This window comes from Prionailurus viverrinus, chromosome B1, assembly GCF_022837055.1.
Source record: "Prionailurus viverrinus isolate Anna chromosome B1, UM_Priviv_1.0, whole genome shotgun sequence".
NCBI lineage: Eukaryota > Metazoa > Chordata > Mammalia > Carnivora > Felidae > Prionailurus > Prionailurus viverrinus.
Window position 1 is genome coordinate 55,694,835 of NC_062564.1, and position 16,583 is coordinate 55,711,417.

General features: G+C 41.0%; 1 protein-coding gene across 1 annotated transcript in view; it reads right to left on the minus strand.

Annotated features, from left to right (window-relative positions):
* Positions 1-16,583, minus strand: part of GALNTL6 (polypeptide N-acetylgalactosaminyltransferase like 6) — a 1,204,077-nt gene that overhangs the window by 196,830 nt on the left and 990,664 nt on the right. The window lies entirely within an intron of this gene.

Consider the following 16,583-nt stretch of genomic DNA (forward strand, 5'->3'; position numbering starts at 1 on the left):
AAACCACTCCGTTTTCACAAATCATTTTTTAATAGTTCAGAGGTTTACTTTAGTCCACAGATGGTTTTTATGAACGAGGTTTTATAACTACAAATAGTAGCAGGCAGTGCAGAGACATCAAACCAGAAGCTAGTGAAATTATTGTTCACTAAATTATTATCACTCAACAATTTTTGAAGGCAGAATTTAATTATATATTACTGCTAACAACGCTCCTATTCAAAGGTACTCATGGCGGGTTACTTTGTCTCATCTTGCAAATTCCAAATTGCTACTCTTATCTGGAAACTCACCTCCTCCTCAGCCCTCCCGCCCACAGTCCAATGTATTTCCAAGGGTAGTTGGGGACCTCTGTGCGCCAGAATAGCACACAATGTTCCCTGAATGTAATTGAGATCTATTAGATTAATATCTCTAGGTCCTGGAAATCTGAATTAAAAAAACAAAACAAAACAATAGACTCTTATGTGCCTGTGAATAAGGTGAATTTTATTTTTACTGTATCTTTGCTTTAAATTTTACTTCTATGAGTTGCGGACATTTTTTTTCTTTGTTTTGCTTTTATGCAAAACTTGTAACTCTTCCCAGAGGTTAATAAGTCTCTGGTGAATCTAATTATAAACTGGCAATAAAGAGCTGTCTCTGAAATGCTTGCATAAATGACCTGTGGTAACTGCGGAGGGAACACTGCCACATTTGGGATCTTTTTAATTTAAATAGTGTTTGGTAAATCAACTCCTCATTGAAAAGAATGTTAATTCTGATACCCAGACACCCACACAGTCACCATTTTGCCTGACAAAGAGAAGAGACCTTCTCATTTTAGACATTTTAAGGAAGCACATTTAGCATAACCTAGAAAAAATTAATTTTAACTCAAAAAACCCTCCGAGCACTTGATATTTCATTAAAAGGCAACGCAGAGGTTGAAAAATACATTAGCTTTGAAAGAAGATTTGAGCTGGAGTTCTAGCTGAGCCACTGGCGAGGAATGACTATCTCTGTGCCTCAGTGTTTCCTCTGTGAAACGGGGATATTAACAATTGTCATAGAGCTTCACAAGGTTGTCGTAAAGATCAAATACAATAACATGGGTGAATACGATTTGAGCCTCAGCTTTTGCAATGCTTGGTGGACCTGCTGCCTTTCTTTGTCTTCCCACCATGGACATTGTTCCTCTGCCTGGCTTAGTGTGCCTGGTATGAATGAACCAAGAGCTTATTTCGTAGAGCTTAAACCATCTCTTTTCTTCCCACGTCTCTTACAAATCAGGCCATCAACCATTATTTTTAAATGGCTGTTGAATTGCATCATTAGGAGTTTCTTTAAGGAGATTTGTCATTCCTTTTGTGAGGCATTCCACGATTTTTATTCTTCTGGAGTTTTTGAAAAGCAGGGCTCCTGTCACTGTGGTTTCTATGTTTTAACTCTCCAGAGAAACGTAAATGACTGCAATTTTCACAACACCAGATCGTGGAAGAGAGCGTTGGATGAGTGAACCTGACTTTCACAGAAAGTAAAGTAAACATTTTATGGCTCTCGGCATTTACAGCTTTTCTTTCCCTCAGCACGGGAGGCTGTCAGCTGTCATGTTGAAAGCAGAGTAAATGGACAATGAAGCAACACTCTGCAAGGTTTGCACATGTTCATTACGGGTTGTTCATGGAAGGTCTTACAGCAGCCATTACCCAAGCCGCTTTCAAGTACGCAGCGGTGGCTGGGATTTTGCACTGCAGAAAAGGGCAGTCTGGCAAGAGGCAGAATGGAAGTAAAGGGAGTGGGAAGTGAGATAGGGCAGAAATGTTGGCCTATAATCAAGAACCTCCATTTAGAATGGCAGCTTTTTTTTTTTTTTCCTGGACCTTAACCTGCCCTTGGAGGGGAAAAAAGTAATAAAGCGAAAATGAAGTGCCCTTGAGGGGGATAAGGGGCGGAGGAGGGGGTGTCAGCCACAGTGGACCTTTGACAAGAATCTCAGTCATTTATATTTGAACCCATTCCCAGAGGGTGAGCTCGCCTTTCACTGCTGGGAACAATTGTCAGGCAGCAAATAATAGAGACAAAGAGTGAGTGCATTTCCCGAGTCAAGGAGCCAAGGAGCGAGCCTCGAAGAAGTCCTTATTCTCTGTCCTGTTTGTTCCTGTTGCCAAAAAGCTGGCATTTCCTTACTCTGCATTCACACTCTTCTCCCCTCTCAGCTCTTTGGTTACAGTAAACACGATTCAGAGGGTTTTTGTTTGTTTGTTTGTTTGCTTTTTTGTTTGTTTGGTTTTTTTTTTTTTTTTTTTTTTTTTTTACCTTTTATGGTCAGGAGTAATGTATAACCCTGTATCTCCGAGGTGACAGATGCATGTATTTCCACCTCCACAAAAAAAGGGACAAAAAAGAAAACTTCTTACTCTCCCTCCCAAAGCTCCCCAGTCTCTTACCTTAGCCACAGGAGAGACTGCTGCTCTCTGAATTGAATTGGTTATTCATGGGCCAAAGGCCTCAGTGGTCTTTTAGAAATGAAATTTGTGTTCAAAGAGCAGATTACCACATCATATTATTATATGTGTGAACTGGGATTTCCTGGAATTTTCATCAATACACTAAATATAGAATCAAATATATAATGTGGTTCATTCATAGTTCTTGGACTTGAAAATGAAGACTATGAAGGGCAGAAGCCCTTGCATACCATCGAGGGTGGGTATCTAAAAGAATACCTGGAGAACTGTCTAAGTAACCTAGGTTTATGAAGGGAAGTTCTAGATCATGGCTATGGTGAAAGCTGTGCTAGTGGACAGAGGCATCAGGGGCTCCTCTGCATTTCTGGAATGTCTGGAGACGAAGATGGTGTAATTAAAAATGATGATTACATATAATTCATAGTTCATGGATTAGGTATAATTTAGATAAATCTTAGCATCTAGGTGAACTTTGAGATCATTTCTTTAGGAGAGAGAAATATAGATTTGAGAATATTTCTGCTACCTGTGAATTCTGACTTTGGGTAAGTCACTTATGGTCACAGATTGCTGCTTACTTTGTGGTAAAAGGAGAATACAACCAAGCCTGGCCTAATTTCAGAAATACTATCACAATAATTTGATTCTATAAAGAGTCTACAGGAGTGCTCCATGTGGTAGGGGTTCACAAATGGTAGGCGGTATTTATTATCAAAAAGTGCTTTCAACATTTAATTCTACTGTACTTACTAACGACGCTATGAAATTATTAAGATGCTGGAGAATTAGAGAAAAAGTTTAGGTTACCAGTTAAGAGGCTGCACTTTGGAGCTGTACTGGTTGGGAGTCGTTTATTAGCTGTGTGACCTTGAGCAAAATATTTGACTGTTGTCATTCCCTTTACTCATCAGCTGAAATGGATTAATAATACAACTCACTTATTGAGTCACTGTGAGGATTAGATGAGCTGATACATATAGAACCTTTGAAACTGTGCCCTGAACAGGGTAAATCTTAGGTCGGTTTTTGCTTTTTTATTATCAATGTTATTATTTCTCTGTTTGAGGCCGTATATTCCTGAAGGTCATGTTCTAATGCAAGAAAGCAAGGGCCATACTTCATTTAAAAAAATGCGTTCAATGAGTTTTGCCACTTGGGTTCTCCCAGAAGCATATTTGGGCAGTGTAAGTTTTTAGCAAGTGTCTTTAGAACAAACCCCATGGAAGGGGCAGGAAGGAAGCAGGATTGAGCAGAGAGAGAACTGGGCTGCAGGCACAGTTGAAGGATAGCTGACTCCACAGAGAGCAGGGTGTTGGGCTGTGATACTGTGATTTATTATAACAAATAAATATAAATACATATTTGGTCTTTAACCTTGTTCTTGGCTCACAGCTCCCCAGACTCTTGGAATTTCCTGAGTAGAGAGTGATAAAAGTATCTCTGTTACCTTAATGAGGCAACTTTTGGAAAGCACCTAAGAATGGGGGCTGGTTGACAATGGACCCAACTTCCAGGATTGGAACTTTTAGTCTCAATCTCTGACCCCTGGGGAGGGGAGAGAGCATGGGGCTGGAGGTTGAATCAACTGCCAATGGCAATGATTTAATCAGTCATGCCTATGTAATGAAGCCTCCATAAAAATTCAAAAGGACAGGGATGGAAGAACTTCTGAGCGTTGGTGAACTTGTAGAGATCTGGGGATAAGTGGCATTCCTGAAGAGGGCATGGAAGCTCCATGCTCCTTCCCCATACCTTACCATGCTGTTTCCATCTGACTGTTCCTTAGTTATATCCTTTTATAATAAACCAGTGATCTAGTATGTAACATGTTTCTCTGTTACATACACGTTTCTCTGTGACTCACTCTAGCAAGTTAATCGGACCCAACAAGAATTTACCACGGGAACCCCTGATTTATAGCCAATCTGTTAGAAGTACAGGTAACAGCCTGGACCTCCTAAGGGAGGTCACAGGGAGCTCCAATCTATAGCCAGTTGCTCAGAAGCCCTGGGAGCAACCTGGTCTTGTGACTGGAGTCTGAAGTGGGGAGGCAGGAGGGCAGTCTTGTAGCAGTGAGGCCTTAGCCTGTGAAATTTGATGCTATCCTTGGGTAGATAGTGCCAGCTTGAGTTGAATTCTTGGACACCCTGCTGGTGCCTGGGAATTGTTTATTGGAGGTGTGGGGACCCTTCCCAACACACACTGTAAATTGAGTCTCAGAACAACCATTTATGGGAATAAATGGTCTCATCTCAGTCAGTCATTGGATGTGGGCCTCCCTAGAGAGGACCTGATTTGGGCAATCCCTGAAGGGAACAAGAGCTGAGGGGATATCTGCTTACAGACCTCCTGACAGATGGAGCAGCAAGTCCTTTCTTAAAAGGGGATGTAGGCAGCACATATTTTTGGCTTTCACAGAAATACTGACTTGCCAGGCACTGAGACAATTATATTTCAGTGTTTGAAAACATCTGTATTTCTGTATAACCTGCAACTCTGTACAAATGGTACTTTTCCATTCACTGATCTATTCAATAGCCTCTAGGCTGCCAGAGGGCAGGTACTGTGTTTTAATTATTCATGTTCCAAGTATACAAAACAGTGTTCTGTGCACAGTCGCTGCTAAATAAATGTTATTACACAAATAAGCAAGTGAGTGGATGAATGGTGAGAGCATAAATCAAGATTCAGAGTGAGGATTGTCAGATCATAGAAAAGAATGATACAGATTAGCTTACCTCACATGAGAACCATTGGACGGTGTGGGACAGTTGGGGCAGGGGAAGATATAAGCTCATAAACCTTGATGCCTGAAAATAAGGGCTTCAAATGGATCCAACCACTGGATTTAAAGCTAAGCTTGAAGATGAGTATGAACTCCGTGTGTTGAGACTTTCCATATGATGACCATCGGATGAAGGGGACAGTACTTTAAAATAGTCCATAAAAATTTTTGGAATAAAATACATTATTAACCGTACTTTCACCCCTTCAGAAATGGGAGCATTTTAGAAAACAAACAGAAATACTGGCCCTGATGTTTTTTAGATTTATTTCATAGGTTGTTTGTGTAGCTTGCTTACTGAGGATATGTTTATTTTTAGTGCTGAGAATATTAAAAAAATCTGAAGGTATGTTGAAGCATTTGCCTCTGATTCTGGCACTTGAATTAGACTAATACCTACGAAGGATAAGACAGCTGGTCTTCAGAAATTTGACTGTAAGTATTGTGTCTTTTTTTTTAATCCTGAAAATTGTTACTGTTCACATAAAAAGAATATTTATTTTTTAGGTCTCATCCCCAAAAACCTTCTTCTACATGTGAAGAAGTTTTCTTTTCTATTTCATAATAGAGAATAGTAGCTTTTCTCTGGTTACAAGTTTTAAATTTTCTAATGTTTAGACCATTCTCTGTGCCTCAAAGGTCGTTCAACATTTTGAAATAGGTATTGCGTTTTCAGGATTAGCTAAGCATGCTAAAACTTCCATTTGATGCATTGATTGTATCTCCTATAAGGACTGGATGTATATCAATTCTGTGGTCTAGAAATCACTTCAATAATAATGCAAATCCAGGCGCCTGGATGGGTCAGTCAGTTAAGCGTCCGACTTTGGCTCAGGTCATAATCTCACGGTTTGCGGGTTTGAGCCCCCCGTGGGGCTCTGTGCTGATAGCTCAGAGCCTGGAGCCTGCTACCAATTCTGTGTCTGCCTTTCTCTCTCTGCCTTTGCCCTGCTTGTGCTCTTTCTCTCTCAAAAATAAATAGACATTTTTTTAAAGTTTAAAAAATAAAAAAAATAATAATGCAAATCTATCAGAACACAGCATCTTAAAAAAATTGGACTGACTGAGACAGTTTTTCAAAATTAAATTTTGAATAATACCTCAGGTATCAAATACACACACACACACACACACACACAACACTTCACCGTCTTCCTTCCTGTATGTTCCTATGACTCGACAATGGCTATAGTTTAATCAAGACTCTTAAGAACATAAGAGAATTACTTTTGAAGCTCTTCAGGCTCTTAGCAGAAGGTCACAGTGATTATCAGACACTACAGGCATAGTATCTTAGAATTCTATGCTGTCACTAGCATAACATAAGTTAATATTGTCTGAGAATTAGATTAGCAACTTCAAGTAGTCTCTGATTCTTCAATATTTACATCCTTCATGAAATCTCAGGCATAATCACTCTGGCCATGGCTGTGAGACAGCTGCTATGTCTCAGCTCAGCCTGTGACCTTGGATGTGTGTTGCAGACTTTCCACCTCAGTGCATCCACACCTTGTTATCAAAGCAAAAATAAACTTTAATTTGTAATGTTCTCTCTATTATGAACTATCTGGCCAATCTGCAATAACTACCTCAAAAAGCCAGTTGGTCGTTTTTAGCATGTAGAGTGAAACAGGCTCTAAATTAGTTAAGTTTTCCTCCATCAATTGACAGTCTCTTGTTGGGTAATCTAATTTCACATTCTTCCTGTGTCCCGCTCCCGACTTATTCCTTTTGGTGTTGAATCGACATGATTTTCTATAAATTTCTGTAAATCCCAAATTTAATGAGTACTTCTTATTATAATTAGGCTGACAAAGAGTAGTTCTCAAAAGCATAAACAGGCTTTTAATAGAGCCTTTGGTGACTATGGGAGTTATTTATATACATCAGAAGAAAGCATTATGAGTAGGAAGGAATGAGATATGAGAAAAACCCAGTGATTTCTAAACTGTTGTGTCTGATTTTTGTATTTGAAGCTGCCTCTCTTCTCAGAAAATTAAACTTTTATTTATTTTTTATTTCATTGTTATTATTATTATTATTATTATCATTTTGTTAAGTAATCTCTATTCGCAGCTTGTGGCTTGAACTCACCATCCTGAGATCAAGAGCCGCATGCTCTACTGACTAAACCAGCCAGGCACCCCAGAAAATTACATTTTTAAAAATTCTATTTTATTCTCCTTACAAACTAAGACTTTGGCTGCAAACAAAAGAAAATTAAATAGACAGCAATTTTGTTAGAAGGGTCTCAGGTGGCTCAACAGAGTTGTTCCAGGTGGAGGAAACAGGTGAAAAACAAGAGTGCAGTTGTGGCCAACACCCAACTCCCTGACAGGAACAGCCACACAGGACAGTGACCATGAGCACATTCCCATGGTCACAGCACTATGTGCTGGACGCTGCCCACCTGGACACCTGCTGCCATGTTGCTGGGCTCCTGACTTCACTGTTACTGGGAATAATCTTCGTCTCTGAGCCCATCATCCATTCTTTCAAGATGCAAAAAATGTGATTGAGCTCAACTGGATCACCAGTACAGCATGGGAAGTGGGAGGAGAGGAAGCAGAGCCTAGGGCTTGCCTACACTGCCCCCAGTGGCCCCCTGCTCCCCACCTTGAGATTTCCAAACATACGAGGTGTGTTTCCATGCTGTGCAAATACATCCTGGCAAATGTCTACTAGATCGAGTTCCCGTTTTGGAGGCGTTCCTTTTAGTAGTAGATACAGAATAAGAACAATAAAGTGCAGAATGCCCTGAGATACATTAGCCTTGCACTCAATTCTGGTGTCAACAATGGCCCTTAGAATCCATTTAAAACTACAGTATCAAGAAGAGTGTTGACAACGGTAATAGCTCTAGAAGGGAATACACTCAGTGGTTCTTATTATCTTGAGTTAATAAACCCCATGAAAATAGTTTTTCAGTTCTTCAAGTTTGATGATTCAATCAGTGGATTGTCCTTTCCTCATTTCTATTTCTCTAGCTGACTTTAATCCAGTAATTTTCTGCTTAGGATCACCTTTGTCATAGGGAGTTGAATTAGAACAGGAAGAGTTAAGTTTCACATTGAGTGAATGTTTCTCCTTATTGTTGGCAGTGTGGGCAAAAATTTGGGGCCCAAGTTGAAAATGTGGCTTTATGTTTTTTTTTCTTATTTTGCTCTAATCTTTAATAGATTTACCACCCAACAAACATTTATGAAATGCCTTCTCTGCGCATGCAGGGAAATATCCTTTGAGGTTTTTCTTTTCCATCTAGTGATCCTTATTGTCATATTTATTCACTTGCTTTTCCTCTCTTTTTCATAATATCTTTTTTACTTTGGTATTTTGGGTAAAACACTATAAATACAAAAATAACTGTCAGTAATCAAAGTCATGAATGACATGGAAAAGACATCAATTTATGATCTGCTATAAATTCAAAGCATTTAGTTTGGCAACATGGGGACATAGAGATGATACAAATGTGATCCTGAATCAGAAATGTTTTGAGGTTTAAAGGAACTTGAAACAATTCATTAAACTATTGCCAAAAACAAAAATGAGAAAGGTAGGAACCCCAAGCCTACCTACCTCCCAATTGTGCATAAAGTTGGTCAGGCTGCACCCCTTGTAATTATCTTGCAGATTGCTTTTGGCATTTGCACCCTAGATAATAGAGCCATTGTAAGATTTTATATTCTTCCTATGAAAATCAAACGTAGGATAGATTAGAGGGTTTTTTTTTTCTCGTGTTTTGATGATTGGTAAAAGTCTTTTTCACAAGGGTAACTTTCCCTAAGTAAAGTAATCAAGGCACATGATTTGCTAATTGATGCATAGGGAAGTGCTTTAATGAATTATTGAAGCATTTGGCTCAGGTGTTGTCTCCCAGGGACAGAATACAGAATTACCGCTTAGCAATTAGACCGTCAATGTTCCTTACCCAGTTGACCATAATTAAAATAATTTTATTCTTGGTTTGATACTGGGAATTAAAACTCACACCTCAGTTACCTGGTAAAAGGGTTTCAAGGTTAATGGCATGAGACATGAGGGTTTTAAAAATGCCAACCCATGTTCTTCCTCTGAATATAGAATTCCTCAATCATTCATGTCTGATTAAAATTGTATTTGACTAATTGATAATGACTTTTCAATTAGGTAAAAGCATATTTTATTTAGAAATTACACTTATTTACATTGATTTCTCTCCTCTTCAGGATGTCTGGGCTTCTGTATCCAATTTGATCTAACTGCCACAACTCCTAGGAAGCAAGGGTAACTGACAGTCATTCCCCAAACACAGGCTGATATAATCAGGCTTTGGAGAGGGCACAGCATGAAGTCAGAGTTTTATTTTGGAAGACTACTTAGGAAACTTCCCCAGTCCCCACAAGAATATCCACTGAGGAGTTTCACTGAGTGTGAACAGGGAAATGGAAACCGACAGCTTGTGAGATCATGCTCTTTTCTGGTTGTGGTCATCACAAGAACTTCTCCAGGTGAGGAAAGATTTATCACAAGCAACATTCATTCCAACAATTTCCCTTTTCTGTCCATCATTGGAGAAGTACTGAAGGGCTGTGAAGCACCAAAGTGGGGGCAGCCTCCTACTGTCTACCTGGTAACCAGGAGCTGGAATAGAGATCCTCTCCAGTTCTTCTGGGGGCTGGAGGAGGGAGACAGTTGTTTCTGCCCTTGGCATTGCCAGGCAGGAGAGGTGACCCTACTACTCCTGAGGGAACAGTGGCCACAACTGCCAAGGCCTCATTACCAGGTAGAGTTGACTCACCATTAGCCTAGCTGAGCTTTGGGGTGTCAACAGAGCATAGCTGGTCCCCTGAGGTCCTAAGCTTCCTCAGGGAACGAGGTGATTTCTGTGGATGTCATATATTCATGGAATCATACATTCATGGAGACAAGTCTATGAAGGGAAGTCATGATCAGTTCTGTCTACTTGATCTCTAATTTCTCTCTTATGCTCATTTGTCCCATTTCTAGAGCCACAGAAATAATTTTGTGTCTCATTACACTCTTAGCCAATCTAAGTACCTTCGGTTTGTTTCCACTCCAAACATCCTGGAGTCTCTACCCCGTTGCCAGAGTTATTTTCCTAAAAACACAGATAGGATCATGTAGTCTGCTGCTCAAAAACCTCCTTTGGGTTTTATTTAAAGAATAAAATCTAAAGTTTTAAGATTAGATTTATACATACCATAGGTGGACTCTACACTATGATTTTGGTTTTAACACTGACAACAACTCCCCATGGAGGTAACACTGGGGTCTAACTGGGTAATTCATCTTTGCCTGGACCTATCTCCACGGCTCTACTCATGATATTGCCTACAGCTGGACTGGCTTCATCTTTTCCATCCACATTTTCAAGATCCCTTAGTCCCTCAAGGTCCAAATCAAGCATCAAGATTCCCCAGCTGGAGTTTCTAGCACCAGGTTATGTGAAGTAGCTGTCGTCACATATTATTTTGTGAGTAATCAATCTTTCTCCCACATGCTCAGTCTGCTATAAATTCCTTTACCAAGAGAAAACCCTTTCACTACATAATTAAAGATGAAATGCAGCACAGACAGCTTATCGATCAGTGCGAACTTGGTGTGAACAATCAGGAAACTGCTTTATTTACTCTCCCATCACTGCTTTCAAGCACGTTTTGCCAGGTCATCGTCCTGTCTGTGACATCTTGAGCAGGTCCCAGATCTTTGGCTCTAGGAGAATTCAGGCAGAAGAGCAGTTTCTTCTTCAGGTACACATACACACACATAAAATCTCATTCAATCAGATGTAAAACCTTTAATTTTTCACCCAATTCAAAGCTCCTCCTTTCTTCCCCCTGAAAACACATCTCATTGGTGGTTCTGGAACAAGCCATGAAGAAGGTAGAGAGCATTATCTTTTCATTCTCCTTGTTTTACCTTCTCTCTTCACTTTGCTCCTGGCTTTCCCAGGTTGGACAAGGAGCGATCAGAGGAAAAAGGCCAATGGCCCCGGCCGGCTGGTACTTGGTTTGTTGTTGGGTGTCTTCTGTCATGGTAGATGCCCAAACACTGGCCCTCCCTGAGGTGCACATGCATGTTTGTGTGCGTGTGTGTTCATGCGTGTGTGCCTGTAGGGGGGTGTTACCCACTCAGACAAGTGTGCTCTTATGACACCAGACTGATCTCTTGGGATCACCTCTCTTAACTCCTGCTTTGGAAGTGCAACCCATCTCTTTCTTTCCTGGGCAGGCAGTTCCCCTGGAATAGTGTGGTTCAAAGGAATTTCTTTTAAAAAAAATTTTTTTTAATGTTTATTTATTTTTGAGACAGAGAGAGACAGAGCATGAACAGGAGAGGGTCAGAGAGAGAGGGAGACACAGAATCTGAAACAGGCTCCGGGCTCTGAGCTATCAGCACAGAGCCCGATGCGGGGCTCGAACCCACGGACCGTGAGATCATGACCTAGGCTGAAGTCGGACGCTCAACCAACTGAGCCACCCAGGCGCCCCTGGGAATTTCAAGCCTGGTTCTTTACCTACTTGACCTATGGGATATCTCCTTATCCTCGTCCTGACAAATGGCAGAAGTAGCCAAAGCACAGGCCTCTCCTTCGCTTGTCCATTCGTATCATGCTGTCATGGGCAGCTACCTCTGCACTCCAGCCATTACACTGCTCCACACAAGACCAGACACCAGTCTGTCTTTACCTATGCCTCTGTGCTTCCGGGCTGGCTGACGCTCTCTTGGAAACACTTTTACTCTCCAATCCAGAGGTAACCCAGAATGGACAGATGCTTTTCTATAACCCAGCAGGATCTAAATGGAGGGTAATTCCTCTCCTCAATGCCTTCAAGGGCTTCCCTGGGGTCCTTTTAAATTGGGGGCTGGAAGAGCAGACTCCTCCCCTTTCTCATAGATATTTAGCATCTCTCTGTAGCAAGAACAGTTTTGTTATCCACTGATAATAAAAAAAACCTCCAGTTTTGAGGCTTTGTTTTAACTCTTATTCCAAGATATCGGGAAAAGTTCTTTTTGATGTTCTGTTACTATTGAATGGGGATGAGTATTAGAGCTTTTCCTCAGGGGAGAGAATGATGACCTACAGTCACACTAGTTGTAAATGATGGTACCTGCTCAACTCAGTCCTTCTTACTAACCTTGATGGGGCTCAAGTGTGAGGGAAAGAGGAGCCAGGGGATGAAAGCCAGGATGAAGGGTGCTGTCTAAAGTGATTCTCAGGTTACGATGGCAGGTTTCATCAACTCTGGCATCCTTAGCCTATCCTGTCTGGAACACAAATGGGTGACAAGAAAAGATGCCTTCTCGAGTTTCTCTTCAACTTACTAGTCTCTGGTATCTACTGACAGCAGTATCTTTGAATGACAAATGGTTACAATTTCTCCCTTACATCACAATTTTCCCACAGACTATGAACCTAAGAAATCCAGATATGAAGAAGAGAAAATATCGGGCATTTTAATAAAAAAAATTGACCTATTGACAAACCTGTACACAATATCCAGCTTAGAGTCTGATTATCCAGGCATAACAGATATTTGTTATTGTATCTGCCCACAAGCACACCCCAGGCCTAATGGGTAACACCCCAACACACACACACACACACACACACACACACACACACGTGGCTCTATGGGGCTGCCAATCCACCCTGGTGGCAATGATTGGGGCAGAGCAACCATGATTCAGTCTAGGACAAGTCAAGTCTTTTGTAATGTGGTGAGACAAATACTATCTATGGCCACCTTTCTCTGCTGTCTGGTGGCCTGGGAAAATGGAGCCACACAGATGAGAGAAGCTGAGACCAGAGACAGAAGTGAGTCCAGATGGTGTTTAAGGCCCAGGTCCAGCCATTGTGGAAGTGAGGTCCTTGTCCTTCCTACAACTGGGTTATGTGAGTCCATGGAGTCCCCTTTCTACTGAGGCTGGCCTGAGCTGAGTTTTGCTTACTTGGAATAGAAAGGTCCTGAACTAAGCACACAGGATGCCAAGATGGTTAGAAGGTGACTTTGGGTACAGCCCATTTTCCTCTTTTCCTGGTTTTGAGTGACACATTTCACATCAGATTCTCCGGCTTTCCCTTTAGAACATTTGTTAAATAGCATTTCTGATGAATGAAAAAAAGCTTAGAGTTACAAGTTCTTGATTTTGCTTCTGCTTCAATATCTTGTTGACCACGTGACTTCGAGCAGGACATTAGTTACCTGTTTCCTCTTGTGTAAAGTGGATATTATAATACACATGAAATTACTTTGTAACCTGTAAATGCCAGACAAATGTAAGGTACCATTATTAATAATATCAATTGTATTTTGAATATTATTTGGAATAACGTTATGGCATTTCCTTTGGCAGTATCTGAAAAAAAAACATTGGCATCCTTGAGAAAATACCTATGGAAACATGCATATCCTCTCTATGCCTCCAGATGTGCTCAGAAAGATTCGTTTGGCTGACTAAGCATCCATGTTCTAGAAAGTAAAAGGTTCCTTTAGAGATGCATATTTTAGTCTGAATTAATTTAAACAAAAAAAATGTAACATCAAATACCCTGTTTAGTGTTATCTTATTAAAGGAATGGAAATTTTCATGGATGAGGAGAAACATGACCTCATACTGAATAGATGAGTGGCACAGGCTGGGTTCCTCATGGAACATTTGGGGTTTCATCAGCCAAAGTATAGGTGGTTATTTGGTAGGTGTGGGAATGAAGAAGTAGGATGTGGGAGGGGAATAAGGAGGAGGAAGTACTTCCTTAACATCCCAGCTAAGGCTGATCTTATCCTGTCTCCTTGAAGGTATGGTTTCAATTTATTTTATTTTATTTTTTAAGTTTATTTATTTTGAGAGCGAGAGAAAGAGCAGGGGAGGGACAGAGAGAAAGGGAGAGAGAGACTCCCAAGCAGGCTCTGTGCTGTCACCATAAAGCCTGATGCTGGCTTTGATCCCACGAACCTTGAGATCATGACCCGAGCTGAAATCAAGAGTCAGATGCTCAACTGACTGAGCCACACAGGCACCCCATGTAATAAGGTATTGTTTCCATGGAAACAAGGCCCAAAATTCCACTCTAACCAACAGAACTGATAGGATGGAAGTAGGTCAGGGAGGGGTACTTGTCCAATGCTGGGCCTGAGTTATGCACTAACTGAGGAAGCCAGCTTCCTGTGGACTGGCCCAAGGTTAGTTCTGCTCAGCAAATGTAGACTCTTAGGAGAGGCGTTTTTGAACCTGTATAGTTACACTTCTTTGCAGCTTAGAGACTGGTGGTAATTTAAGCTTTATCACAGATACAGACCTTTAAATCAGAGTTTGTTACTGGTAGAGATAGTAAAAAACGTTCAACTAGAAAGCCCTTTAGAGTCTCAAAAGCATTAGGATGGTCCAACTTAAAATATTTTAGCCAGCTAGCGATAGAGGAAATGCACATTGGTGGAACTTCACTCTATGTCTGTTGAAAATCCCAGTTTCATCTTGTTGAAGACCTGGGAGTAAGTAATTAACTTCCCACAATTCCCACTTTGTTCTTTGAAACATCTGATTTTGTGTTACAGGTAAATAGGCATCTGAGAGCCGCACTGCTGTGGTGGAGTGGTGTCAGACAGATCTAGATGCACATCTCACTGCTGCCACTTAAGTAAGTGGTGACCTTGAGCAAGTTACTCAACTTTCATGAGCCGCCATTTTCTCCTCAGTTAAATGCAGATAAGTTTTAGTGAAAAGATCATTGTGAGGACTAAAGTCAACAAAAGCTAAACATCAGGGCGCCTGGGTGGCTCACTTGGTTAAGCATCCACTGTTGATTTCGGCTCAGGTCGCGATCTCATGGTTTGTGAGATGGAGCCCCATGTTGGGCTCTGCGCTGGCAGCTCAGAGTCAGCTTGGGATTCTCTCTCTCTGCCTCTTCCCCGCTTGTATTCTCTTTCCCTCGAAATAAATAAATAAACCTTAAAAAAGCTAAATGTGTAGGGCATTAACTGGCTCAACAAATGACAAAAGGCATTTTTGTAAAGGTGATATGTAATTTTTTAAATCTTTGCTTGGGTTTTTCTCGTGGGTTCTAAGGTTGGGGAGATGGGGTATATTAACATTTCCTCTGATATGTATATACTCACTCACAAGTGAAAAGTTTTTTGAAAGACAACCTCATCTCACTTTAGACTTTTTTTGTGCTCAGAATTGCACCTCAGTGCAATGGCTATAGGACTGCAGCAACCATCAAGGTCAATACTGTCGTGTTTTATCGAGCAGGTCCAAAGAAGTAATTTTCCAAGAATACAAATTAAGGGAGTGACCAACCTGGGGTCTGGCCATGCTTAAAGCCTGTGATGGCTCCCGTTGGCCCTTCACGACTGACCAGAGCCCTCCCCTCCTGTTTCCCATCTGTTTCTCCCTAGTGCTTTTTGCACAGTGTCATTTCCCAAGAAGTCCTTTGTTCTTCTTGCTTTCCAGAACTCTCTCTCACCACCTTCCTCTTTGGGTGCTGATCTTTCAAGGTGCCTCCCAGAGCTTTACTCACTCAGATTTTCTTGGCCAAGGATTTACTTGGATTTACTTGGATTAACTCCAAGTAGTTTGCACAAGTACCCACTTTAGGATGAATCATCATGTTGGTAGGTGTTTATGTCTCTGTCTTCATCAGCAGTCAGAGAGCAGAGACAAGGCATCTATTTTCTCTTACCATGCTGGAGTTCTAGATCAAAGTGTACTAACTGCACCCCCTGGGGCTTGCATAACCTCTTGTTATTCACAAGACAAATCAATGAACTCAAGCCTTTTGATTCCCAATCCTGTTTTCCACCTTTCCTGCCAGCTATTTATCTCTGGGATCTACCTTTTCTCTGTCCTCCTGTTCTTTCAGGAGAGCTCTGTGAGAGGAGATAATCAGAAAGATTTTGCCACTCTATTAACTCACCTGTAAATAATGCCACAGTGTGGCTACCTGCAATCGAGATTTATTACATCTTTTTTTCAACTTGGGACACTTTGAACATTGGCCTGGAGGTTATTTGTCTTCATTTGCAGGGTGCATTACTTAAGAGTCAAAACCTCCTTCGCAAAGCCCAGGATTTTGACCTTTTCTCAATGCTGTCTCTTAAAACAATTTACCTTTCTTTCCAGGAGGTGGCAGTACAACACAAACAATAACCTGTGCCAACTGCACTTTTGTTTATTTTAGGCTCCTGTTAGCATTACAGCAACAGGAGTCTCATTCTGGGTTAGATTTCTACAATAATTCCAAATTGAAAAGATAGGGTGTTTCTAAAGATTTGATCTATGGGTCGTCTTTTTGCCGCCAATCATTCTGATACATTTTCTCAGGTAGGAAAATTCAGCCATGG